Source organism: Sus scrofa, chromosome 1 (assembly GCF_054392235.1).
Source record: "Sus scrofa isolate SSC_HxYL_T2T_F1_AM1 chromosome 1, Sscrofa_HxYL_maternal_Yorkshire_Landrace_v2.0, whole genome shotgun sequence".
NCBI classification, from domain to species: domain Eukaryota; kingdom Metazoa; phylum Chordata; class Mammalia; order Artiodactyla; family Suidae; genus Sus; species Sus scrofa.
The window spans coordinates 243,212,547-243,235,925 of NC_139383.1; the positions used below are offsets into that span (position 1 = coordinate 243,212,547).

General features: G+C 39.5%; 1 protein-coding gene across 20 annotated transcripts in view; it reads left to right on the forward strand.

Moving 5' to 3' along the window:
- TLE4 (TLE family member 4, transcriptional corepressor) overlaps positions 1-23,379 on the forward strand; it is a 148,808-nt gene that overhangs the window by 12,623 nt on the left and 112,806 nt on the right. The gene's annotated exons all lie outside the window — the stretch shown is intronic.

The following is a 23,379-nucleotide window of genomic DNA, read 5'->3' on the forward strand; positions in this document are numbered from 1 at the left end:
ACAGGTGAAAAGGGGAAGTAAAAGCAACTGAGCTTGGTTTGCTTTTCAGGAGCGAGTTAGGCTGGTTAAGGCAGAATATATGTATTTTAGCATGTGAAATTTGTCTTCTTAAAGATGAAAACAGGAATCTTTCCTAACTGAACTTAAAATTCAGTTTGAACATCACTCTATCACTAGTAAGTATGTATCTGAAGAATTCGTTTACTATTAATAGGTCTGCGTACATGTGGTTTGAGTGAGTGTGGGGAGATATTGATCTTAGCCATTCTGTGGTATGTTTAGCTAACTTCTATCCATATCAGTAAAAATGCAAGCTTCTGGTTTTCTTCAGGGGACAAGGAACTTTGAAGATATCTTAGTTTTTTATTGGTGGAGATGTTACAAGAGTAGTAATCATAACAGTGATTTTAGAGAGCTTAGTGAACAGGTAATATTTTACTTATTCTCACAACAAACTTCTGAGATTATGACTACTTTTTTTTTTTCCATTTTGTATGTGAGGAAGCTGAAATACATAGAAATTAAATAACTTCTCGAGATAGATCTCAAAGTAAAATAGTAAAATAGATTAGCCAGTAAAATAGATCAGCTAGTAAAATAGATCCTGGGTTTGACTCAGTTTCAGATTGCGAATTTGGTAGATCTTTCTATCAAATCTCCAAACATTCCAAATGCTGTGTGTTTGTAATACTCTGCTATTTCCCCTTGTAGCAGTACTTGACTGAGATAGGAGATTGAGATTCTCTTTCTGCCCTTCACCAGCTGTGTGATATTGCTGAGTACCTTAACTTCTCAGGACTGTGCTTTTATCAGCTAAAAATTAGAGTGTGGCATTTCTGCTGTGGCAAGGTGGGATCAGCATTGTCTCTGGAGCACTAGAACATAGGTTTGATCCCTGGCCTGGCACAGTGGGTTAAGGATCCAGCATTGCTGCAGCTGAAGCATAGATTGCAACCTTGGCTTGGATCTGATCCCTGGCTTGGGAACTCCATATGCTGTGGGGCAGCCAAAAAATAAAACATAAAATTAGAGTATAAGTGAACAGCGAGATCTCTTTTAGTTCCTTTGGTCCAAAAATGACCGTAAATGTATTTTCTGTGACCTAATGTGAATAGAAATTGAGATTTTTGTTTTAGTCTCAGAAAGTCCCTTTTAACAACTATTTTCAGAGGTGTGTGTTTTTTTGTTTTTTTTTTTTAAGAAAGGAAGGTAACCTAATGAAGCTAGGAATAGAAATGGATATTTATATAGTACTTCATATTTTACAAGGACTTTCTCATCCATGATTTTATTTGGAATCCAGTAGTGTTGCTAAAGCATTTTCCCCATCTTACGGATGAGTAAAATGAGACTCCAGTATTACTTGACAAAGTCCCAGTTAATTAGTAGATAGATTAGAATTCACTGGTGCTCTTAAGACCATTTGTTGAGGCCAGAGTAATGTTGATGCACAACTAGAATAGTTATTATAAAACATGTAATATAAAAATTAAAGGTATTTTATACATGTACATTTAATACATAATATGTAGAATATAACTTCACTGCTTTTTTAGAGTGATCAGTTTTAATGCTTTCCTTTGGCACGTAAAATATAAAAATTTAATCATACAACTTTGGAAATCACACAAATTACAATATGATCCAGTGACTTTTCTCCCAGAAGCGCTAAGGGGGAATAATATATGGTAGTTTATTACTTGTTGTGTAATTGGTTCCTGGGATTAGTTACTCTTCTAGAATCCAGTGCAGATGGTTTACCTGATGACATTCATGGTAAAGCAGATCTATAAACTGGCTTACAAGTGAACTTGAAATCTTAAGTTCTTGGATTTCTTGTATTGTCTTTTACTTAGGCAAGGTTTGGACTTTTCAGCTTAGTTTATCAGTAGTTAGCCGTAGGTTAATAAAAGAAGGGGGAAATGTATATAATGTATAATCTTGGCCTTTGATGAATCACGGACATGGTAAAGATCAGGTTTCACTGCTAAATTAAAAGCTCCTAAAAGGAAGAATGTGTTTTGTTACTGCTATATCTCTGACACACCTAAAACAATCTTTTGAATTTAGCAGCGGAATGAGTGAAGGAACGCTGGAGCAACAGAAGAGATGGTGTAATTTTTCATTGCACTGCACTTCTTCCTACAGTAGAATGTCAGCCACTAATACCTAAGCTTTGTCTTTGAGCTTTTGGGCAGGACTTATTTTATGAAGAGCAACGAAAGACCTCAATATACAAGTTAGGAGTTCTTATCACAGTTCTACTACAGGTCCTTGAGCTGGCAGTTGGGCAGTTCTGAAATTTAGGATTGGATTTATTTCCAGATAATGAGTCATTTCTAAAGGTATCTTTCAGCTCTCATTATGATTTTAAAATGACCAGTGGTAGCAGAAGGTCTGTCCCTAATTTCATTGCTTGACACTAGAGGCATGCTGTCAATTAAGCTATGGTTTTTTTTCTGGGGGGGGTTGTCTTTTTGCCATTTCTTGGGCCGCTCCCGAGGCACATGGAGGTTCCCAGGCTAGGGGTCGAATTGGAGCTGTTGCCACCGGCCTACGCCGGAGCCATAGCAACTCGGAATCTGAGCCACATCCGAGACCTACACCACAGCTCACAGCAATGCCGGTCCTTAACCCACTGAGCAAGGCCAGGGATCGAACCCGCAACCTCATGGTTCCTAGTCAGATTCATTAACCACTGAGCCATGATGGGAACTCCAAAGCTAAGGTTTTGAATCAGTTTTCTATGTGGTGAAATATTAATTTTTTAAAGAGCTTTTATTGGGGGGGGCGCCCATACTCGTGTCATGTTAAAGTTCCCAGGCCAAGGACTGAAAGAACCTTTCTTTGAGAGTGTTAGGCTATTGTAGATAGCTAAAAAAAAAAAAAAAAAAAACCCTAGGAACAAACAAAATCCCCTTAGTATTGCCAGTGTTTTACAACCTAAGACCATGTGCTCTGTTGCTTATTTCATAGATGTGGCTGGCTGGCCTGCAACATCTTACATTTCCTTCTCTAGGGTAAGAGCTCTCAGTATTCCATGTAGTTACAGATTTTCCATGTATATATATCTTTTGTTTGTTTGTTTTTCTTTTGTCTTTTTGCCATTTCTTGGGCCGCTCCTGCAGCATATGGAGGTTCCCAGGCTAGGAGTCTAATCAGAGCTGTTGCTGCCAGCCTACACCAGAGCCACAGCAACTCAGGATCCCGGCCGCATCTGTGACCTATACCACAGCTCTGGGCAACCCCCGGATCCTTAACCCACTGAGCAAGGCCAGGGACCAGACCCACAACCTCATGGTTCCTAGTTGGATTCGTTAGCCACTGAGCCACGGGAACTCCCATGTATATATATCTTTGGCAGATATTAATGATAATGCCAGTTAACATTTATTGAGCAACTATTGCAAGCTAAGTGATACACTAAGTTCTTAAGATGTTTTAATTTAATTCATAACCCTTAAGGAAGGCATCTGGCTGTCCTCATTATTTGTCAGGGAAAATGAGGTAAAGGGAAGCTAAGAAATTTGCAGAGGGCTTTACAGCGAGTAAAGCTGCAGAATCAGCCAGCTTCAGAACCCAAGTTCTGAACCCTTGGCAATACCTGCCTCCTAGGGGACCATTTTAATATGGTAAGCTTTTGTTTTGGTTTTAAGGTTTAAGTGTACCTAGTTAGTCCCTGGTGTTCTTACAAAGTGAACTTTAATGTTACGTGTAATAGCAAGTCTACTGTGGGATATATATTTGTATCAGAAAAATGCTTTTTGTATTCCCAGATCAGGAAGTTCTTTGCCCCCTAGTCATTGTTGAAAAGTGGTGAGGAGGGCAGCCTTCTTAACTGAAGCGGCTTCCTCTGCCTTGCTGTCTGTCCCCTGCCTGGGCAATCCTGCTCTGGCTCTGCTTGCTTCACCAGCCACATGTGGAAGGACCTTTTTTTTTTTAAACCAGGTGGAAATAGCTTTGTTCTTCAGATTCAGTTTTTGATTTGCAGAACAATGCCTTTATATTTGCTTTGGGACTTTTTGCTCTTGTAACCGTTGAGTGGAAATATGGGTTCATAGGTAGTTTTTCAGCCAGTACTACAGGGCCGTGCACATGGCCATGAGTTGGTTAGTTATTCCAGGTCGGGGAAAAATAGTGTAATTCTTTGGTAAACCAGCGTACTGGCTTAGTGAACCAGTTGTTCATCTTTGTTCTAGATTGCACTGCCAGCTGATGGCTGATGACCACAGTTCTATAGATATTTTTGTACTTCTGATCATGAAATTTCTAAAACAGGCACAGTACCTTTTACAACCACATGGGAGTATCCAGAGGACTGAAAATCCATTGAGTGCCTTCCTGAGGTGAGAATGAGAAGGAGGTCCGTGGCTGGGTTTTAAAGTATCCACAAAGTCCTTGAACTTATATGCAAAATTAGGTGCCATGTTCTGTGGTACGAGAGTTCATAGCACTCATTGATCCAGTGAGGAAACCAAGACCCAAAAGAAGGGCATTTAGAAACTACTTTTCTAGAGCAGTGGTGTCAAACCAGGGCAGTTCCTTTTCCCCAAGGACATTTGGCAGTGTCTCCAGATATTTCTGGTTGTCACAACTCAGAAGTGTCACTGGCATCTAATGGGTAGAGGCCAAGAATTAGCTTGGTCTGGCTTCTATAGTTAATTACATCATTTTAAGAGAACCTCTCAAACTATACTTGTGTTTTCAGGTTTTCTCCTCCCTTTCTCATCACGATGAACAAAATAGAGTTGGTGGTAGTGGGTTCTTATTTGAGGTTCAGAATGGGGATGTTCCATGGTCTTCTGTAAAAATTTTTTTTCATTGGAAGTTTCTTGCTTCAAGTGAGGTCCACTTGTCTTGGCTGCCTATTGAGGGTCTCAGATTTAGTCACAGTCCTTAGTTACTTTCTAGGTAACAGGTTTTTGAAAGTGTTGTCCTGCATTAGCCTTCCTTTGTCCATGCTGAGCAGTTCCAATGTTTCAGCCATTTTCTGGAATAGCTGTTGGGTTATTACCGAGGTGGAATAGGCTGGGCCACCTGAGAATTCACCATAACACATTGGCCTGATCTGCCCCAGCTAAGGAATCAGGGCAGATCTTGCTACAAAATAGTCGCTCTGCTCTTTCACTTAGCTTCTTGGTTAAGTCAGAGTGCATTGCACTTGACTTTGTCTAGTCCTGATCAAATCATGATAAACAAAATGGGATCTTGAGTTTTCTAAGCAGCCTGTGAGTCTCTAAAATGTGTTTATCACATTTTTGAAGGGGCACTGATCAGTGAACTTAAGTTTTACCTGGGCTTACTTTTTTTTACTTGCATATTCTGTTGTTCCATGCTGTGCTTGTGGGGGGACTATTTTAAAGACTTTTGATTTTGGGGAGGACATACACCTTTTTGGCTTATCTCTAAGTAGGTCTACTCTGGTTAACCTCAAAAAATACTATAGTTCACCTAAAATGGCCAATAAAAGACATGGTAGCAATTCCACAGTTACTTGCTTAAACATTTTTTGGCCAAATTGGGGAATACAAAGTGCTTGTTGGGGCTTTTTAATGGAGAAATTATGTCCTACAAAATTCAAGAGTATCCTTAAGCTTTCTCTTAGGCTCCAGGAATGTGGAGATGACAGATAGCTCTACTTCCTTTTAAGCTTTTTTTTTTTTTTCCTTAGATTTCAGATATAGGAAAAACCAGGTCAGACATAGTACATTTATGTACAAAACCTTTTTAAGTGGCATATCATTTACAAACGATGCTTGGTATGGCTGGCCTAGAAAGGAGGTTTATGGTTAGGAACTCCTTTAACCAGATCTAAGCAGAGTTGACAGGATCTTAAAAATCTCATCAAGAAATCTTAGGATGTTTTGTATCTGTTAAGGAGGTATATGGGAAAAAATTTTGAAAGATTTTTGTTGAATTTGCATTGTGAGATGGTATTCATGCCAGTATCCCAGGTTAGACTGATAAATTCCACTTTTTCTTTGATACTTGATTTCGCAGTTTTGGGGCATGCCTTTGCCACTTTTGTTTGTTTGTACTCAGTGCGTAAAACTAACCTTCTAAATAGAAATTTTTAGCTTCTCAAATATTCAGAACTAGGCTTACAAAGATTATAACCTAAACACTTAAGCCTGAAAAAGAACTGAATCCTCATGAAGATGTTTATTTTTCCTTCATTGAGAACTGCACAGTTAAGAGTCAGTGGTGTGGATACCTCAGATGGAAGGCAAAGGCTGTGGTGGCTTATAATCACTCCTGCAACAAATGCTAACTGACCTCATGTTTAGCGCAGGGTGCTTTGAGGGTTAGGGAGTGAGTTACTAGAATACTTGCTTTCCTGAGATTCTGATGTTTTAATGGCATTTGGACCATTACTGTGAACAGTACATGGCAGTGTGTGGTGATGGCATAATTGTGACATAGGCAGAAGAGGAGGAAGTCGTTCTGGCTTGAAAGTAATTAAGAATGCTGTTACAGAGGGTGTCGGGACTTTTCAGTGGGACCTCAGAGGCGGTCTCTTAGGAAGGAGGAAAGGAATGGGGAGGATTCCAAGTGGAAGGCACAGAGACATGAAAGTGCTGTGCATATTCAGGTGGTGATTAGCATTTCCAGTATAGTTTGTTGATAGAGGAGAGAATGGTTGAGAAGGTGGATTGGGATGCATTTATTGTAGAAGGCCTTAAATACTAGTTCTATTACATGGACTATTGACAGAAATCATAGGAAAGATAGTAGGGCAGAGATCATTTCTGTTGTGCTAATTTGTTTTATTCTTAGCAGCTAGCATGGGGCTTGGCAGCAGCAGTTCAACAAATGTTGGTTGAAGTGATAGGAGTGAAAAGGGACATGAAGGAGAGAGGTAGGGTTAAAGAAGTTACATGTCCTGGAAAGTAGGAATCCAGGTGACCCAGCAGCTCATGAGGGGGTGTGGAAATGAACAGAGAAAGGCCTAAGACATAGACCTCTGCAGACTGGCAGAATCAAGATACCATTAATAGAAAAAGAGAACTTGGAGGGGGAACTTGATCTAGATTATGTCTGGGGAGGAGGGAGTGATAGAAGGAAGAGAAGCAAAGGACTGAGTTTGTTGCTTTTCTTCAGCCTTCATATTAGCACCTTTCCTTCATCTCCTGCCAAATCTATACTCCTGCCAAGAAGCTCAAGGATTCTTTTTCAGCAAAACTTGTATTTGTGCCTTAATTCTATACTCAGACCACAATGGACTTTGCCAGGCACCCCTTTGTGGACAGTGGCTTTAGGAACTTGGCATTTCAAGGAAGATGTTTGACCTTTGTGTCAGTGTATGAGGGAGAGTTCTCTTCATCATTTTGCTTGATACTGCCATTACCTTTATATAGATATAATAGTGGGAGTTTGCAAATTATCTGATTTTGGCTTTTTTCTTTTTAAAGTTTTTCTTTAACAGTAAAAATAGGTACAGAATCCTCTAAATTATTCATCAGCTATGGGAAACTCTTTGCTCTAGTCATTCTTTTCTTCTGTTGCTTTTTAATTTTTCTATCATTTGGCCAACAACTGTGGCTAGGTTAGTGGTTCTTTATTCTTTCTGTATTGAGAAATTTGATGTAAACATGAGGCTGAGTCTGTAATTGTCTTGAGAAACCACTATATTTCAATACAAATATTTATTCCTATTGTTCATTACATGTGAGCTAAATACTAAAATTACAATGGGTGCTTTAACCAATGTGAATGGTGTGTGTGGTTAATTTTCTTTTTTTTAATGTAAGGCATATTCTGTATTTTAAACTTTTTTTTTCCCTTTAAGACACTTGTCTTAAGCTGCTGTAGTTGAGAACAGCAGTGATAGTAAGGAAAGTTAAATAAACATGAAATTAAAAAGGCCATAGAGTACATTTTGGTAAACCAAAATATTGCTTGGTGGCATAAAGCCACAGATCCATTCCAAAAAAAAAAAAAAATGCGGAAATGTGGTTTCACTGTCTGTCATGCAGTCTGTTTCAACTGTCAGAAACATGCGTTGCTTTGTAGGGTATTTTTTTCAAGTCTGACCGCAGTTTTTAATTTCCTTCACTCCACTGGCACCTCCCACCACTCCTCTATGTATCTAGTGCTAATTGTGGATGATTTAAATGTAATGACATAATCATTAACCACCAAAAGGGTCAGCAGTTGTGGCAGAAGTTTCTTGTTTTAGGTATACCAAGTATCACTTCTGTATTTTTGGAAAGTTTCTAATTTTTTTGGCTGTACCCTTGGCATGTGGAAGTTTCCAGGCCAGGGACTGAACCCATGCCACAGGAGTAACCAAAGTCCCCCCCTACAGTGCCCTGCAGTGTCCTCTGTGCCACAAGAGAACTCCTAAAGCTGATGATCAGAATAATCCATTGTCCTTGTTTTTTGAATTTTCAATGTAAGTTAAATTGAGATCTTTAAAAGGTAGTTTTAAAGTGCATTGTGTTTTGGGTTTTTTTTTTTTTGTTTTATTTATTTATTTATTTTTTGCTAAAAAAGTAATACATTCACATTAAAGAGATTTTATAAAGCAGAAGAAAGAAAAAGAATCACTCCATGGTCCTACCACTCTGACCTAGGCAGAACCCAAAGATTGAGACCTCACTCTGTCTCCATCAATTGTGCTGTCTGTGGTTGATGGATAATTATGTCCCCCTACCACCCTACCACTCTCACCATCAAAAAATACTGGCCAAGGTTCAAGGGGATGAAACATAAAATAAACATAAGTTTGTTTGTATTTCTTTTAAAAGTATAGAAGTACAAAAAAGTATATACTCAAATGAAGCATTAGGTCTTTAACATTAGTTTGATTCATTGAACTTTACAGTTGGTTCGACTTGTTTTTTTATGGGCAACACAATCCTAAATATTTCTTAGGATCTACTCTTAATTCAGCCACTGACTTCCTGTGATCTTGGTACATCAGTCTCCCTTCTGCATCCATATCCATAAAATAAGGGGAGAGGACTGGGTGAGTATGTTGTGTTAGATGCAGCTTCCTGGGCTCCATAACCTGGGACCTGGACATCACTGTTTTCTTAAACACTCCAGGGGTGATTCTGATGTTCAGCAGCAGGGTTGAGAAAACCAGTCAACTCAAGCAGAACATCTCAAATTTAATTTGCCTCTAGAATCACTGGGGAGCATGTAAAATGAAGTTGTTTCTGCAGGTCTGGAGTGGTTGGTGCCTGATTGTCCCCATTTTTAATGCCATTGTGATGGTCATGTCACTGGTCCACTGACTACATTTTGAGTAGCAAGAAGCCAGAGACTCTCCAGCATCCCCAAAATTTCTTCCAAGTCTGTTGTCTTTTTGTTTACATGGTGTAGTTTTTGTAGTACATGGGAATCCATATGCTGCTTGAATGAGACTCCCAACTTAGGATGTTAAAATTGATAGGTGGTGTGGTGTCTCTGTAAAACTGCTCCTTGCTTAACCTCCATACATGTATCTCTGGAATATTTCAGCAGATTGAAGTAATTTTAATGGTACCTTGCTTAGGTAGCCTGTCCGATCTCCAGCTGACATCTGGGGGTTGTTTCATTGCTAGAGACAAGGGGTGCTTTCATCTCTTCCTCCTCTGCCCACTGAGACCCTAATACGTACTTACGTTTTCAAATTGTCTCCTTTCTTATCCTTCAGTGGCTGCCCTGCTTATACTGATCTCTAAATTCCTGAGCAGTACACTGGGTAAATGGGCAAAAAGAATCACAAAGAAGTATATTTTGTTGTAATTTGGTTTCTCATGTTAGCATGTTCTTTGCAGAAAATTAAACCTAAGTTAAAGCAAGCAAAACTCCAGTTTTGAAGTGTATTTTGTTGTGAAAGAAGCACAGACATCCTTAAGCTGTAACATGTCATGCTCTCCTTTAACCCTGTCATTTAGAAATAATACATAGTGCCTCTTGTAGCTCAGTGAGATAAGAACCTGACATAGTGTCTGTGAGGATGGGAGTTTGATCCCTGGCTTCGCTCAGTGGTTTAAGGATCTGATGTTGCCATGGACTGTGGTGTAGGTTGCAGACGGGGCTCGGATCCTGAGTTGCTGTGGCTGTGGTATAGGCTGGCAGCTGCAGCTCCCATTTGACCCCTAGCCTGGGAACTTTCATAGGCCACAGGTTCAGCTGTAAAAAGGGAAAAAAGAAACAAGAATACATGACTGTAGTAGTTAATTTTTGTTTAGTTTCTTGTAGCACAGTTTCAGACTAGCAGGCAGCATGGTCTCATGGGAAGACCCTGTGGCCAGGGTGTCTGCAGAACTGATTTCTAGGCTATCACCTACCCTTAAAAAAATATAACTGTATCACTTAGCCTATCTATGCAGAAGAGGCTGGGAATCAGAGAATGCTCCATTTATTACGGAAGTGTTGGAGAATTTTGTTGCTTTGAAGGAAAATATCACTTATTCTAAAGTTCCAGTCAGAAAGAAGTTAATAGTTTTGTGTTGTAGGAGTGTTGCTTTAGAGCAGTACTACTCAGTGTGGTCCATGAACTGGTGCAGGTCCATGAACTATTTGCTACTAATGGTCGTACAGTAAAGAGCTTGTACCATACTATCAATCTGTGCACTACTCCGTTCATCAGTAATGTCTGTTGTTGAAAAAACAACACTGAGGAAGAACAACAAAACCCATCTAGCTGAACTAAACAGTAGTTGACTTAATTGTGGCACAAGCCCATTATCTCCTTGCTGAAGGATATCACTTAGGGGACTACTTTCAGTAGCACAGAAATTGAGCATTTATTTACAATATTTAAGCTGAAGGTTTATTGGGTTTGTTTTATAAGTTAGGAATAGATAAATTGAAGTTCATAAAGTATAAAATGTAACCCACAAAATAAATTCAAAGGCAATTTAGGTGAAAGGTAAGATCAAGTTCAGGGTGCTATGAACACGTATAAAATATTAAATCAAGGCATTTGACAGAGTCAAAAGTAGGAAGCTGTAAGAGGCGCTGCGTATTGTATTTTGGTTAATGCAGAACTCATTCAGATTCTTCTGAGTACTTGTGAATTCTTAATTTACTAATTTGCTTTATAGAGAAGTTTTGTTTGTCATTTTCACTATCTCCTTAATATTCTATAAGTCTCCCTTAAATGTTACCTATATTTTAAATTGTAAGAAGCTTTGAAGTTGAGCCCTGACTTCCCCCTCCACCTCTTCTCCTCTCTCCCCAGTCTCCTATAATTTACTCTATAATACTATGTATAAAATTTACTGCATCCAGGGCAAGTATCTGTTTACCAAGTAAAGAGGAAGAGAGATCCTTTGCCAGTAGCGAAACAGAAATACTGAGAATGTCTTTTCTGGGTCACAGTGCAAAAAAAGTGGAGAAACAGCAAATTTTCTGGGGCCAGGCTTTTGACCTCACTCCTCTTTCCCATCAGTTGGGAGGCACTGTCATCCTTTATTATTACTGTGCCACTGAGTCTGTCTCTGCCCGCCCCTTTAGATCTGCAGCCCTTCCCCCATGTAGTACAAATTAGTGAGGGATATCTTCTTAATTGAGAGACAGGAAGAGCCCTAAGCTTCAATCAATACCTAACAATACAGCTACTCAATTTGTAGCACTATCTAATCTCAGTTGTCTTAGAACAAACAGTTCGACTTACCTTAAGGGATTATATTAATAAGTCTCCTCTCATAAATATTTCTGCCAATGAGATATAGGGCAGCATTATTCTTCCCATTTCATGGTTGTAGAAATGGAGTCCCAAATCACTTAGGGTTTGCTTAAAGTCGTGGTTCAGCTAAATTAGTAATTAGAGTCAGCCTGGGATTTGAGACTCCATAGTTATCATTCACAATATCATGTGCTTTCCAGAGTGTCTGGCCCACTTGAGTTGGGATTGTTCCCTTGCCCCTCCATAACTGTCCTCCTAAATAAACCTTGAAAGCAGCCTTGTGACTTCCCTGTCTTAAGGAATGGTAGCACCCTATCTGGGCTTTACATGTTGGAATCGTGGATTCCTTACTTCCTTTCATTGCCCAAATCTAGTGAAATCAAAGCATGCTGTTGATGCTTCCTGTGCAGCCTGTCTCCTTTCCTTGTCCTCCCTGTCATTCCCCATCAGACCCTTGGTGTCCTACTCGGACAGCTGTGCTGGCCTCCTGCTGATGGCCTTCTGTGCTTCCTTATCTGAGCTTGCAGGAGCTCAGGGTACACTCCTGTCATCTGTCTGTATTGGGTGCACTTCTCCACTCCAGGATACCCAGCCATTTCTATGCTAAGCGATGAACCCCCACTTTTTTGCTGTAGCCTCAGTCTCTCCTCTGAGACCATTGCATGTAACCAAGTCGTAGTTTCTCTTAAATGTCTCACAGGTACTTAAACTAGACATGTCCCTAAATGACATCGCCCCCATAAGCCTGCCTGTGGTTCAGTGATATTTATCTCAGGAAATGCCAGTACCATCTACCCAATTTCTCAAGCCAGAAACCTGGAGACAGGTGATGATTGCCTTTCCCCGCTCACTCATCAGCCACACCCAGTCACTCATCTGGTCTCTTGGAATCTATTCTCAGCTACTTCTGCATTTGTCTACTTTTCTCCAGCTATCTGATCATGGAGAATTACTTCCCCCGTTTACTCTTCTGTGCCTTTATCTGTAAAATGGGGACAGAAGTCATCCTCTTAAAATTGTTCTACACTTAAGTGAAATATCCGGCACAGAGTAAACCATCCATGAATTTTGGAATGTGGAGGTGATGCTGATCGTGATTATGAATAGTACCTTCAGCCACTGTATTTAAGATGACTCTCACCATGAGTAATCTGTTGTCGCCTAACTGGTCTAACCTGTGTAGAGATAATCCCAGTACACTAGGTTCTTATGAATCTGCTTATTCAGCCTTATCTTGCCCTCTTTCACTTGTCCTGTTTGTAGAATCTGAATGTCTCACACTGTGGCGGCAGGCTCATCCTTTTTTGGAATATTCTTGCCCTTTCCCCTGCCCCTCTCTCCATTGTCTGGCAGACTCACATACTCAGGGAAACTGTCTTCTGTAAAGCATTTAAAAATACCCTGCATTTTGTTTTTTTCCAGTGCCTGTCTCATTTGTTAGATTATGGGCTCTAGAAATCCTGTTCTGTTCCCCTACTTTTAGAGTGTAACGTGGTTCCTGGCACTACAGAGACACATACTGAAAACTGGAATTAATATGGCACACGTGTTGCTCACTCTTCGCGCCTCTGTAATGACTTCAGCAAGGAGTTTCTTCTGTCCTCACCCTCATTTTGCTCGAGCTTCTCAGTGTACCACCTAGGTACCACATGCTGTCCATTATTGTTTATTTCTATTTAGTCTTCAGCTGTACTAGATTATAAAAACTTCAGAGGGTCCAGATCAATTTGGCATTCACCTCTGGCATATCATAGCTCCTAGCTTGGAGTAGGAGTGAATGAATGAGCCAATATCTGAAAACGTCTTGTTGACTCTTAGGTTTGTGGTGCTTTGGGAATTCATATTCTTCCTATTCTGAAATTATCTTTCATCCTCCATCTTTCCTCTTGTGGTATGTTTTGTGGTTATAAATCTCTTCAGTCCTTCCACAGCCACTCAAATATAATCAGTGGCAAAAAGGGGGTGGAGAGCAGAAATGCCCTAGAGTGTCTTGACCTCCTGTCTGGTATTTATCATAGCTTTCCTAGGAATTGTCCTTGATAGGTCCTTGCCGCCTTCCACATAAAGTTCAAGCTCTTTAGTGTGGCATTCAAGACCTTCCACAGTCTGACCCCAGTGAACCTTTTCTGTCCTGATTTTCCACTCTCTTTTTTATTGCATGCGCCCTGTACTCCAGCTTAATGGTTTTCAATCCTGCCTGTACATTAGAATCACCTGGGGAGCTTTAAAATAAAATATAGACATGTGGGTTCTACCCTCTTGAGAGTGTGAGTTCATCAGCCTGGGGTGAGGCCTGGGCGTTGGTGTTTGTGAAAGATCCACTACTGATGTTAGTGTAAAGCCAAGGCTAGAAACCGGTGACCGGCTCAGTGTCTTCCGTGACATATGATCTCCTTCAAGAGCTTTGAGGAGAAAAGGTTCCATAGTCCAAGAAATTTGTTTGATTAGTACTGCATTTTTACATACACTTTTTCAAAGACTTATTATCAATTGAGAGGCTCTGGGATGGCAACAGGAAAGAAACTTGTTTAACTTTGTTTAAGCTCTCAGGCCATCTGATCAGGGAGCTCTTTATGTATAGAATACCTGTTAATAACATCTGCAAAACTTGGTATGGATCTTGCTTTGGGCCATGTTTCTTTCAGCCACATTTCAGCTCTTAAATTACTTCCTTGGAGTTCCCATTGTGGTGCAGTGGAAATGAATCTGACTAGAAACCATGAGGTTGTGAGTACGATCTCTGGCCTCCCTCAGTGGGTTAAGGATCTGGTGCTGCTGTGAGCTGTGGTGTAGGTCACAGATGCAGCTCAGATCCTGCGTGGCTGTGGCTGTGGTGTAGGCCAGCAGCTGTAGCTCCGATTAGACCCCTAGCCTGGGAACCTCCATATGCCCTAAACAAAAAAAAAAAAAAGGAAAGAAAAGAAAAAAGAAAAAAAAAATCACTTCCTTGTCTTTCCTGATTGTCTCGTCCTAATCAGATCTGCCCCCCTGCCCCAGGATTTTCTCTTCAACCCCCACCCCCACATTATATCTTCTTCACAGCCCTCTCAGTATCTGAAATTCCTCTTCATATAGTTGAACGTTTTCTTCTGTTTCTGCCCCTACAGTGTGAGCTCCATGGCAGCAGGGACTTACATGACTTGACTTGCTCACCCCTGTCTCCATCCCTGTGTCAGCACCTCAAATAGGCCTGACAGATAGTAGGTGCCTGATAAATATTTGTTGACTGGCCAGAAGGCAGTAATATATTCGTGGTTTTAGCTTTTTCTATGGTTAACATGTTTAAATTTTCTAAACTGCTTGCACAATAAAAGCAGCTTGACATAACGTTTTAAAAACAAGTAACCAGGAGTATAGGTGCACAAATGGATAATAGTAGTGTTCTGTGCTTTTACTAGGCAGTTGAGAAAAATTAAAGTTATTAAAGAAGGAAACAAGTAGAGGTAGGTGGGAGCCTGATGATAGGAAAAATGCTATTATTTTTCTGATTATATAGCACTCTTAGTCTGTGGTATGGGACTTTTTATATTTCTTAACCAGCCTGTCATAGAGACTGCTTCTCCCAGTATACAGGGTCATGCCCAGTGGATCATCAGAAGAGTTTGGGTGAGGAATCAGTGAGTGATAGTGAACTTCTGTGTGGAATACACAGCACTAATAACAGAGAAACTCCCAGAAACAGGCAAAGAATTAGTATATTCTAAGTAAAGACTTGGTAATTATTAGAACCCTCTTACAGTGAGCATATTCACACAGGTTTGTCCGGGGTGTGGATTTGTGTATCTAAATCTGTACATGGGGTCTAGTAAATGTGATGCCGCCTCATTTCCTGGGCCTAGTTTGGAAGGGATTCAAATGGCATATTCTCTTTACAGGTCCTCTGGCCAAGGTTGGGTCCCTTACTCCCTAAGCCTGGCTCTGAGTGTTATGAGTTTGGAGGGGGTTGATAAGCAGGAGCTGGTTTGTACTTGAGGTAGCATGTATCTGTACCCTGTGACCACTGTACCTGTAATTGTCAGGAACTGCTCATACTATGAGACCTGTGAGGGGCGCTAGGTGCACTGCCAGGGCCTACCCTTGGGCTGTTAGAATCCTCACTAGTTCACTCTGGAGATAACTATTGTGGAGATTTATCATGACTCAGCGTACAGGATGCCCTCTTAGTGTGCTCTCTAGCAAATACCCCAATACCATTGGGCCCAGTGATTGCTATCTGGTCTTCTCGGGTAGCCGATTGAGTGGCATCTCCTTTGTAATATTCAGTACACTTCCTGTCAGCGTTTCAGAATGGAAGCTTTAATCATTTACTTATCAGTCAGGAATTGTCCCGAGTGAATTTGCATTTCCTTTTGTGGCCTGTTGTGATTACTTATTCTTCCTGAGTGGTGTGGCATCTTAAATGCCAGAAAAGATGTGTGTTGGGAAGGTAAGCAAACAAAGTCAATATAAGCAAGTATTCTAGATAGGTATTCCTTTATGGTGGAAGTGTTTTAAACATTCCCAAATGTAATTTTAGCAAAAAAAACTTCAGGAGATTCCAGTTGGCTAACCTGGACTTCAGTTTCTTCTCATCATTTAACAAATATTTTTGTGTGTCTTCTGTGTAGCAGGACTGATGTATGGATAAATATATCCCTGTCCTCATTGAGCCTCCCATTCTCTGGAACCTTGCTACTTGGCATACTCTGCAGACCCCAAGTGCCAGTGTCACTTTGGAGTTTGTTAGTAGTGTAGACACTCAGACCCACCCCCCGCTAGGCTGGATTTTAAGCAGATTCCCAGGTGATTAGTAGGCACACTAAAGTTTGAGAAACTACTCTAGTACATGTAAACCAAAACATGTGAGATAATTTCAGATGATTATGAATGCTGTGAAGAAGAGTGTAATGGGCCAGAGAGTGACAAGGAGGAGTCAGAGAGGATGGTGAATGAAGATACCTGAGGATGTGTCATCTGAGGAGTTGTCCTGTGGACTGAGACTGAAATGATGAGTAGGGGAGTGAGCTGTGAGAAGATCTGGAGAAGGTGGTTCTAGGTAGAGGGACTCTCCCTTATCCTTGCTAGACTTTGTTTGCCCCCATTTTTTTTTTTTTTTTTTTGATGCCAGGATTAGACTTCTGGTAGGCCCTGGGGCTGTACTTGTTTGCTGTGCCTGGACCTGGACAGTAGTAAAAGTATTTGGCAGAGCAATATGAGTGTAAACAGCACAAGACCAAAACTTTGGTTATGAAAAGAGCTGACTCTATTTAACAGAGAAAACATTTGAAGGGAATGGAGGGTATCTTGGCAGTGATGGCTTCAAAGAGTTGAAATTTTATATAATTAGGAAGAGGAAGAGGAAATCAGTAGAGATCACGCTAGAATTGAAAGGATAAGAGAAAAGGAAGTGCTGAGCAATGCAGATCCAGATGAGGATTTGTTAAGAAAGGGAGTTAAACAAGAAGGAAACAGACAAGGGAGCCTTTAGCCAACCTAAGAGGATAGACTAAAAAGTAGAGCATGGCTTTAAGTGTATCAAAGGTGGCTTGTTGCTTTCCTGGAGATAGGTATCCTTAATGAGAACTGGGTGAGACCCATTAGTATCTTTATTTTTCTTTTGGGTTTTATTCCAATATTCAAATTCCTCTTGTCTTCAGATTTCTCACATACAGTTAAATCATAAAGGTCATGCTGGGGAAAATCAAGGTGAATGATCTTCACCTACTATGAGCACATGTTTATCCCTTCCATTGTTGCTAAATATGAAAATGCTTAATTGTTTTTGTCCTTTTTAGGGCCGAACCCTCGGCATATGGAGGTTCCCAGGCTAGAGGTCTAATTAGAGCTGTAGCTACTGGCCTACCCCAGAGCCACAGCAATGCCAGATCCAAGCGGCGTCTGCAACCTACACCACAGCTCATGCCATGCCGGATCCTTAATCCACTGAGCAACGCCAGGGATCGAATCCTCAACCTCATGGTTCCTAGTCGGATTCGTTTTGTACTGTGCCACAATGGGAACTCCGAAAATGCTTAATTGTAAATCATCATTCAAGGCACCTGTACATTTATGTCAGTGGGAAATAGTAGTGCGTAAAAGAAGAGAGATCAAGTTCAGAGATAGGGAGAGAGAATGAGAAATCAGAAAAGAGCAGGCAGAGCTTGCCATGAAACACTGGCCCAGGAGTGCTGAGGAAATGAGCATGTGCAAAACTTGAGTGTCTTGGTACCCAGTCATCTGGGTCTCTGACCAGCTTTACCTAGTTCTGAGGACACTGGTGTTAAACTCACCCTACTCCTGACTTCCCACTCTTCCCTCCCATCTTTTTTCTTCCATTTTCTTTGCCTCACCTCTCTGGTAGAGCTGAGTACAACCTTACCTTGGTTGCAGTGCTTTTTAGCTTTGAGTACTGAAATGATTTGACCTTGTGGGATTAATTGGACATTTGTCTGGCAAAGTGATTGTCATTCTGAACCATGATAAATATATCACTCTTATCATTTTGAGCAGTATTTAAATACAACAGCCAGAGCTCACAAGGTGTAGGTAGGATGATAGGCAAATGTCTGGGAATTCCCTTAAAGCTCTTCTGGAAAGCTCAAGAAGTGAGAGGAAATGGCACTTTTTCCCAACCGTTGCAAAAGTGCTCCAGTAAAATACCAGCTTTACCTTTGAGGACAGATTGCAATAGTTTCATGGAATGTAGGTGTTCTGTGATATTCTTTGGGAAAGACATCATCCTGCATGCATGTTCCTGCCTTAGCACCACAAACAGTAGCACCTGTATATCTTGTGAGGACAAACAAATGGGATACTTTGTTGTATGCGATTAACAGCCTGCTAGGTACTTTAAAAGCACATTTGGCACACAGTAAAGTAGCATAAATACGAGTTCAAAACACAAAGCGGATTGACATTGCTTGAGGTATTACAATCAGTAGAATTCTTGCTCATTGCTTTAAACTACCTGGGGGAGAAGGGGTGGGAAAAAAAAGGTTGAAATATTGGCACTTTCATATTGTTCAACGTAATACTAATTAAATACTCCTAAACAGTACCTCTTTCTTGTTAGAGGAAGTGGGATGATGAGAGCTGTTAAAAATTGTCTTAATACTTTGCAAAAAAGTCGTAGTAGTTTGAATCAGTCCTTTAGGGAGCTGGTAGATGTTCTAGTAAATTGATTCTTACAGTGTTACTGCTTTATTTTATTGCTTTATTAAGCAATATAAAATATTTTGTGCAAAATAATCACCTGAATTAAAATAACTTAGGCATCTGGTTTACCAGCTTGCTAGCAATGCTGACAGTACTTTTGATCTAAATCTCTAATCCTTATTCCAGTCTGGCTTTTTAAATACATAAGTTAATTTTATCTATTACATTTCTTACCTCTTTTGTAAAGATGAATTTTGATGACAAGATAAAAACTGAGTTGTCAGTTTAGAGAAACAGTACTACATGAATTTTTTTTCCCATATTTAGTCTGGATTTTTATTAAGTTGGGAGGAATTTCTCATTAGTCTTTTGACTTTTTAACCTATGGACAGGCAGGATCAGTTCCAGAAGTTGTACTGTTTCTCAGATCATTTGGAACAAATCAGTAAGAAATCAAGATAATTTATTTTCAGATTGAAATAAAAAGTTAGTCTTGATTTGGTAGTAGTAAAAGAAGGCTGAAGGAAAGGGTTGCAAGATAGATTTGTATTTATCCTGAAAATTTCAGATAGACGTGGGAATTTTTCCTTTACTTTTTGGTGTTTGTTTATAATGGGGTATGTTTTTGATAAACACTTGATAAACTAAATAGATTCATCTTTAAAAACTATAAAAACCAATTAATCATGAAATGTTACTCCTCAAGAATGTTTCCTGAAACATTTTTTTGCCCTTTCCCCCCACTCTCTTGGCTGCTGAAATGGCTTCCTAGTAATGTTTGTATTTCGCTTTCAACAATACTATATAGTAGTGTTATTGCTATCTTGAGAGAACAAAAACTCAAGTATTTTTTAAAGCAACAATTTCTTTTGATACATATCTTTGATAAAGTAATCTGTACTTTCTCTTGTTTATTATGTCATTAAAGTAAAATTTCATTTTTTAAGGAAATCATATAGGCGGAAATAATCAAAATAAAAATTAGATTTTTTTATTACATTAGGACTATTTGAGGGGATCTAATTCAATTCAAGTTCAGGCTTAACTAGCTTTTTGTCTTACTTAAATGACTAATGTAATTTTTTGTAAGTGATAAAGAAAAAATTTGATATTGTTACTTTTTCATTAAGGGGTTGAATTGTGGCATTCTTTTCAGTGCATGACATTGCTTTCCATGATGTGAGGTAGTTAATAAATTTTGCATTGATTCTTGAGTTGGAGTGTGAAGAGAAAAGGGATAAAAGGTTCTTTTCAGTATTTAGCTCTTTCGTTACTAACTGGACATGCTGTGAATCCACTGGCCATCACCATGTTGAGGTTTATTCTGTCATGTTCATGTGCCAAGTGTCCAGTGCATAACCGGGCTGTTTGCAGAGAATGTCTTTTTGGTTAATTTGACTTTTTCTAAAATATTTTGCCCATATTGGGTTTTGTTTTAAGTGGAATGGTCATTGTTTTTATTGGTTCTTTTTGTTGGAGGATGGCATAAAGGTGGAAAATTATAGGAGGAGGAAATAGACAGTAGTGAATTGAGGATAGGAAAATACTATGTGTGGAACTTAAGTTTTTTTTTTAATGTATATCTTGATGGGTAGAGGAAGACATAATAGAAGTGTAAAAATTGTTAATGTATTTTACAAACCATGGCTGCCAAAACAATCATTTTGTTATATTTTAGCATGAGCAGTTGTTCTTCTGTGGAGGCCATTAATGCTGTTTTGGAATATCATGGGCATCTAAAGACAATAGTTAGCAGTTCCGTAAAGCATCAAATACTGTGATAACATCCAGTAACCCTAAGAGCAGTATTTCAGAATCTCTGCCTGTTTAAATGGGCTCTCTGTGAATGTACTTGCTCAGGGATGCATGAGCCACATCACCTATAAATTTGATTGGAAGCTACCTCGCTGGCATAGGCTGATGGATAGCAGATTAGAGCCCTGATTAACCGTGTGATTCGGAGACTGGGAATATATTGTCTAAGCAAGATTCATCAGACGCAATCAGAATTTCAAGTGGTCAGATGAAATTCAAATGTGTATTGTGGCTTTTCCTCCCCTGGTGCTTTCCCTCCTAGGTTGCCTTTTTTCCTCCTCTCTTTCCCCAAAGCTGAAAAATACTTCTTTGATGAATCTGCTCCTTACCCTAAAGCCGTCTGTCTGTTATTCATCAGAAAGCAGGTCGCAGTTCAGTGAGCAGAAGAAAAGATTTTAATAGAAGCTGTGCCAAGGGCTGTAATGCATCATTTTAGGGCCCTAATTACATTACAATGACAAATATCAATGGTGACAACAGCAATAACCTACATCCTTTAATGGCTGTGCTGGAAAAGGAGTTTGGGCCCCACGCCATTAGATTAGACTCAGTTTCAAAACATAGGCCATTAGAAGTGTGTGTCCACAGTATTATTGGCTGATCGCTGAAGCCCAGTGGAAAGGCCTGTAAATAAATGATGCCTCCCTAAAGCTGGGTCCTCTGGGACAAAAGAGGCAAAATTAGATGACCATGGAAGCAGCAGTGTTTCCGAGGCAACTTGAGCTTTCAAAGTGAGGAATGACCTGCTTAATTTTATGAAATCACACACACACACATCCCACCCCGCTGCTGCCAATTAGCCTGACCAGGAAAAATCCATTGGCATGACAACTTAAAGAAATTAAGAAGTCTTTTAAACAAAAGGAGACCTTTAAAGAAAAAGTTTGGAGTATTTCCACCAACCCCTTTTCCTGTTATGTATGTATGTGTGTTAACATACATGAATCAATAAAATGACTTTTTTACTTTTCTACATTGATTTTTAAGAAAGTTTTTTTCATAGTTGCTCAGACCTCACGTAGCCTAGGTCCCAAATTAAAGGAGCCAAATAAATACCTCTTGGTCTTTATTTTGTCAGATGAGTGAGTTTCCTTAGAGTAGTTTTTATTGCCTAGATTATGTAGGCAAACTAAAGAACTGAGTTTTCTTATGTGCCCACACATTTTTCAACCCTCCTTGCAAGGGACTATTTTATTTATGTAAACAACATAATGAGGAAAATATGCTTGGCAGATGGTTCTAAGCATTAGAATCATCAGTTTGGTCTGCCCCAGAGTATCTCATTATCTTTTATTCTCTCCCCCTCCACCTCTCCCTACAAAAAGCTTTAACAACCAAATGCCTCTGAGACTAGTGCTTTCAGTGTGGTGAATGCTACTCTATTTTCTCAGCTAGCACTGGAATTTCACCCTATAACCACTGTGGTATGTTCGTCCAGGTGGAGAGTGGTTTGGTGATTCCCATTGCAGCTTTTCATGGTGGTTTAAGCATTCTTAAAGGATAGCTAAATGCTCCACAGGGCCAGGGCAGTAAATTAAATCAGGTCAGCACAGTTGGGTCCTTATTCATTGCTGCTTATTGGTACTGGGTTTTTGTCCATCCTGTTAGGAATGCAGCCTGGAGTGGAAAGCTTAGGTTTGAAACTTCATGGTGAATTTGTGTTTTCTCTTGGCTGGCAAAGTTTTTAAGATGCTGGCATTTAAAAGATTGCAGAGCCACAAAGTCAAAAGGGTTGCTGATGAAAGAAGGAAACCTAGATTGCACAAGTAGAGTGTCACTGTCATTCTGGTAATGACTTAGCAAGAAAAGGAGCATTTTTCGTCCTCTTATAAAATGAGGAACTGACCCTTGATGGAATTTACGTTAAGAATGTCTCAGGAATAGTAATTGCTTTACGTTTTCTGTCTCATCGCTTCTGGCCTCTCCTTTTCCCCACTCCATCATTAAAAATTAAGCTACGTTGATGGATATTTACTAAACTTACTGTGGTAATCATTTCACAATATCTGTAAGTCAAATCATGAAGGCATACACCTTAACCTTACAGAGTGCTATATGTCAATTATGTCTCAGTAAAACTGGAAAAAAAGTTATTTTGTATGTTTGTGTATAAAAAAACAACCTACATTTACATACCAAAGTATCTAAGGAGCCATTTGATAATATAAACTAAGGTGAAGATTGGTGGAGCTCCTGGTAGCTTTTTAAAGAAAACATGGTGGAATTTTTTTTTTTCTTTTTTTAAAAACTTACTGTAGCATCCTGTTGGTATTATAAGATGTGAATACTTACAAAATTAATAGAGAATAAACTATTAATCTGACATTACTTCGACTTTTGCATATCTATAGTACAATGGTAATTAATATTCCCGAGATTAGTCTCCATATACATATGGAGGTTGAGGAAAACATGCCATTCTCTAACACTTTATCACTAAGGATCCAAATTAATCAGCTCATTTGGATTGGTTGGATGCTATTCTTTGGGGAGGTTGGGGACTTGATTATGAAATCCTAGTGCCTTTGTTTAAAGTAAAGGCCACAAATGTACAACTCCAGAGAGATTAATTGGGAGTAGTTTTGGAGTGTAGGGAAGAATGTGTCTTTACCATCCAACTCAAAAAACACAAGGTTTTATAAAAAACCGTATTGGAATGAACAAAGGTCCTGTTGAAGACTTTTGAAAACTGTTTTCCAGTCATGAAAATTAAATTCCTTTTTATGTTGTCCTGTGCTTGAAGGTTAACTTTTTAAGATGAATGCTGGTTAATAAATTGTGCTATTAATGTGGCACTATTGTCG